The sequence below is a fragment of the Salvia hispanica genome, chromosome 4, assembly GCF_029641045.1.
Source record: "Salvia hispanica isolate PSC_SH4W2 chromosome 4, Shi_PSC_v1, whole genome shotgun sequence".
Taxonomy (NCBI): Eukaryota; Viridiplantae; Streptophyta; class Magnoliopsida; order Lamiales; family Lamiaceae; genus Salvia; species Salvia hispanica.
The window spans coordinates 30441554-30447107 of record NC_142695.1 but is presented as its reverse complement, the minus strand read 5'-3'; the positions used below and the strand labels follow the sequence as shown (position 1 = coordinate 30447107).

At 35.2% G+C, this 5554-nt stretch overlaps 1 long non-coding RNA gene across 1 annotated transcript; it reads left to right on the top strand.

Annotated features, from left to right (window-relative positions):
- Window positions 1–2550: 2550 nt before the first annotated feature.
- On the top strand, window positions 2551–4571 carry LOC125197033 (uncharacterized). Its single transcript, XR_007171982.2, has 4 exons — window positions 2551–2990; window positions 3766–3830; window positions 3983–4169; window positions 4307–4571. It is a non-coding gene; the product is annotated as an uncharacterized LOC125197033 (long non-coding RNA).
- Window positions 4572–5554: the final 983 nt, after the last annotated feature.

Sequence of the window (5554 nt, the reverse complement as noted above, 5' to 3'; positions counted from 1 at the left end):
GGAATAAGAGCTGATTTTGTATAATTAACCTTTAGCCCTGACATCAAAGCAAAACATCTCTAGAACATCTTGTAGTTGAGAAGGGTCTTGGTGTTCGCAGGTGCAAAGATTATTGTGTCGTCAGCAAATTGGAGATGAGTGATCGAAATCTGGTTTGCTCCAATCGCGATCCCCTTGAAGATGTCGAGCTCCTTACCCCTGATGACTAGTCTGTTGAAAGACTCTGCAACAAGCAAGAAAAGAAAAGGAGAAAGTGGGTCTCCTTGCCTTAAGCCCCTCTGTAAATGAAAAGGTGCAGTAGGAGATCCATTAACAAGAATAGACATAGAAGCCGTTGTCACACACTCCATAATCCAGCCTGTCCATTTCCTCCCAAACCCCATGTTCATCATCGTCTCCTCTAAGAAATCCCATCGAATCGTGTCATACGCTTTTTGGAAGTCCAGTTTGAGGAAAACTGCTTTTTTGCTTGGTTTTCTTGATCCACCAAACCACTTCGTTGGCAATCAAAGCACCATCAAGAATCTGTCGGCCCTTGATAAATGCTGTCTGTGTCTCACCAATTAAATCTGGTAGAATTTTTGATAATCTTGTTGCTAAGATCTTGGCAATGATCTTATAGAATTTTTGATAATCTGGTAGAATTTTTGAGATGCTTTTGTACATGTTTTAATAAATTGTTAACTGTTTCATAATTATGATCTCACTTTTATTATAGTTTGAATTGATTAATTAAAATTTTTTTAAGGCACGGTTACAAATTAATGAAGAGACCATTAATTATGGACAAACCAAAATGACTAATTAATTATGATCTTATTTTGTTGTTGAAGGAATATATGACATATGAAAATGATCTTATAATTAATATTTTACCAATAAAACAAAAAAAAATGTAGGGAAATTAAGAGCGAGTTATAAAAATCTTAGTACCATTTAACATGTTGGCACTAACGTCCAATATTTGAAGCACTGCCATGTTTAATTCCAATATCTTTTGGAGTATTATATGGTTGTAGAGTTTAAGTTAATAACAGTCACCTTAGGAACCATTATTTTTAGACTAGTTTACATATCGTGTAACAAATTAGAACAATTGAAAGTTAACCAGACTGTTTAAATAATTTGCAGAACCAAGACGAGGTAAGAGATAAAAAAACGATTGTATATTTACGCACAATTACCTCATTTGAGGAAACAAGTTGAAACTCAGGTAGATGTAAGATCTTACCACTTAGTTGTTGGCACCAAGGTCCAATACTTGAAGAATTGTTAAGTTCCCAATCCCTCTAGGAATATTACATGCTTGTAATGTTGCATGAAATTAAAATCCAATTATATGCATTAATATATTTGGTTATATTTGTTATACTCTGAATTGTGTCATTTTAAATTCTGATCAAGCTAAATTGTAAAGTTAAATGCTATCATGGCTAACCTAAATTGTATGTTAATGCTATCAGGAAAAAAAAAATCTAATCCCTCCAGAGTTTCTCTTTTAGGATTTGAAGAAAGGTGTTGACAAGCGAACACTCCAATGTTCATTAAAAATAGTCTCATGGGTGGGCAACAGTAAAGTATAAAAAAGAAGGATAAAAAATGGGTATAATATGAGAAAAAGAAGAAAAATAGACAAAGTATGAAAGAGAGAAAAAGAAAAGGTTAATATAATAATATTAATAATTTGAAAGAAACTTCCCATTTTCGAATAAGACTATTTTTTATGAACATCAAAAAATTAAAAGATAAGACTACCTTTTTCTGGACGGAGGGGTACAATCAATATCCCATACTAGCAAATAAGCTGATATTATCAAGGGCCCCTTCGCATGTTTGGTAAGGGTGCTAACTCATTTAAGGATGAAATTTTATGAACAAAAATGACATTTTTGTTCATAAAATTCCATCCCTAGATGAGTTATCACCCCTACCAAACATACAAATTTGATTTTATGTTGGAATCTTAAGGATGTCAAGGTAGAATTAGTAGTTCATGTACACAATTACAATTACCTCAATAGTGCTAAATAAACTTATGGCTAAATAACATATGACTGCAATCAAATTACTCATTATTTAAGGAACAAGTTGAAACTAAGCTAGATCATGGTGTAAGATCTTACCAATAAAGTTGTTGGCACCAAAGCTTAGAAACTGAAGTAATATTCCCAATTTGTGTTGGTACTTGCCCACTAATATTGTAACGCCCCACTTTTTGAACCCTAATTTTCGAACGCTAAATTTTTTTGTATTTAATGCTTTTAATGCCGTGAAGTCCGTGGATTAATTGCCGAGGTGAAATAACCTTTTTACGAGTTTGAGTTTGCGATGGCGAAATTACAAATTATAATTTAAATAAATTCTTTTTCCCGATAAATATTTATTGGACTCAATTCCGTGTTGGATCCGATAAATTAAATAAATAATAAAAGTCTAATATTGTGAAAAAAATAAACTATGGGTTACACATTTAAATGAAATACAAAGGTTTTAAGCTTAAATTAATTTAATCAATCTTTGTCTTGGTTCCAAAGACTTTCCTTTGAATTGCAGTAAAATCAATTCGCAAAGATTTTCTCCTCCTTTAAATTCACACGTTATTCTGCAATCCCTTCCAAATTTAAACCAGATAATCAGTTGTTAATTTTCCAATTTATTTCCCAAATCATTTGACAATTATTCACCCATTTAAGACACCACAAATCATGGTGTTTCTCTAGCCCTAATCTTCTCTAATCCCACCGCCACTTCTTTATAATACTCCTTTCACAAATCAAATTTCACCCCACCCATTTTCGCTTCTCTGCAAATCTGCAAAAATTCCCAAGAATTCTTCTCAATTCACACTCAATCGAACTCAAGGTAATCTTGCAGAATATCCCCTCAATTCTACATGTTCTGAAACCAACGCATTTAACTCTTTCCGGCGGAAACTGAGAACCAAACTCGAGAGAGAGAGTTATCGGTCGTTCCTTCGAAATCTGTTCAAGGTATACCCCTCCCAACAACCAATTCTCTTCCCTTTGCATGTGTATTGCATCTCACGTAATACCCAACCAATTATTAAATTGAGACAATCAAATAAGAACTTATATACGGATTTAATCGGGGCTGTTCCGGGGTGGAATCGGGGCCGCCGGAGCAGGCGAGCAGCGGCTGCTGTTGCGCCGAGCGACGACGGCGGTGTGTGCAGGGCGACGAAGCTCTAACTTCTTTTCAATTCGTGTGTGTTTTGGGGGAAGAAGAGAGGGGAAAACGTTGGATCTAGAAGGGGAGCTTTTGTCACCATTGTTTTAAAACAATTAATATTAGTTGGACTTGGGGTCTATTGTTTTTATACAGATGGAATGTGATGCAGTACGTGTGTTTTGATAAAAAAAAGAGAGAGAAGTATTTGACTTTGAAATTGTTTCACTCATTATTTGATGAATGAATAAGTTAAAGTGGAAGTGGTTGGTGTACGTGTTTTAAAAAGGGAGGATACATGCTTTCTTCCCTTTTATTTGGGTAAATACTAATGCTGTATTTGAGTTGGACTTGGCAGCACCTTATCCAATCTATTTTTATTATTGAGTTGTTCTAATGTTTATTTCTTGGGCCGATAAGTATTTGAGTTGGGCGGCCGGAGTTAATCTAAATACCTAAGCTTCTAATGGGGAAAAATTGTAATCCTATCAATAAAAATAATCGAAGCTCAGGGATGCATGCATCTTAATTATTGCTTGATTCATTATGTTGATCTATGTGCTATATTAATTTATAAAGGTGATATCTCACAAGTGAATCGTGATCACAAGGGAAAGAATGTAATTCCGGATTGAGCAGTCGAGGTGGGCTTTCTTATTTAAAGGACTATGTCCTAACTAATTTTATCGATGGGAATGAAATGTGAAATTGTTTATCATGCCTTATTTTGTTTTAACGTGCCTATCTGATATGACTAAATGTCATTATTATTTAAATCGAATTTGGATCCTTGTAGGGCTGCAAACCCTACTTGGATTAGTGTACACCTATGGTAGACCGTGTGTCAGCGTACGGGTTGGTCGGTCTAGTGGCTTGGTTTGTGGCCACATTCCAAGTCATGTATGAGCAGATATGGTAAACGTCTATGGGAAAATTGGTTGCGCAACCGCGATTTTGAACAATGGAATATTTTGGTGCATCGGGTATTTCTAAAGCTAAAACCCTGGTGGTTACCTGAAATTGGCATGATAAATATAAATATTTTTGATAACTTGTTTTCGGCATGAGTCCACTGAGTGTATCAAGTACTCAGCCCTGCAAATGTTTTCCTTATATGCAGGTTGAGCGGCGACGAGCTTGGAGTGGTGTTGAGTCGAACCTGAATTATTGTTGGATTTTATTTTGAACTCTGAGGGTCATCGTGTCTTCATACACGGCGTCACTCTTAATCTTGGATGCTTCCGCTGATGTAATACTATTTTTCACAATTATATATTGAACCCCTTCTTCTCTTGGTTCATAAATTATTAAATATGATACCCGTTGTATTTGGATTCAAAACCTAAGCATTACTCTGATTATTCCTCAGTTATTTGGATATTAAATGTTTCAGTCAAATTCTTTATTGAAACCCTAGACTATTTCCCTTTCTTAAAGTCCCATTTAGTCGCGACCACCCACATTTATAAACCCTAAAAAGGGCGGTCGTGACAAATATTGTTGCCATACAAGGAAAGATACTCAAGTTTCAAACATTGCCCCAAACTCAATGGTATCTCTCCATACAACTTGTTGTATGAAATACAAAGTTTCCTTAGTCTATGCAGATTGTGTTTGCACGTACCAATAGGTAGACTACTAGACATACTATTACTACCTCTGTCCCTGAAAATTTGATACATATTACCATTTCGGTCCGTTCCTGAAAATTTGATACACTTCACTTTTACCATTTTTGGTAGTGGACCTCATATTCCACTAACTCATTCCTACTCACATTTTATTATAAAACTAATACTTTAAAAGTAGGACCCACATCCCACCAACTTTTTCAACTCACTTTCCATTACATTTCTTAAAACCCGTGTCGGGTCAAAGTGTAGCAAATTTTGGGGGACGGAGGTAGTATTTCTCAAATTCAAAACTTCTAAAAATGGCATGTTGAAAATAGATAGAGGTATAGGATCGTGAAAGAAATTCTCGCTCATATCTAAAGAAACAAGAAAAGAAAGATTTCCGATTTCTGGTGGAATGGTTCCAACAAGACCCATAGCCGATATATTCAACTCGGTCACTCTATTGTAATGAGAATCACACGTAACTCCGACCCAATCACATACACTAGCTTTAGAGTTCCAATTTTTCATGATTATGTTTTGAGGGTTTGGGGTTATGTGGGATTTCAAGGCAAGAAGGGAAGAAATATATATGTTGATATTGGCATTTGCTAAAGAGTTTTGGAGAAGTAGTAGGATGAGTGGTAGAAGGGTATATTGGGAAGATCTCTCCATTGTGGTTGATTTCTATAGTGCTTATTCTCAAGTTCCGAAACTACCATTTCTATTTATAAAAAAGTTTCAGCATTATG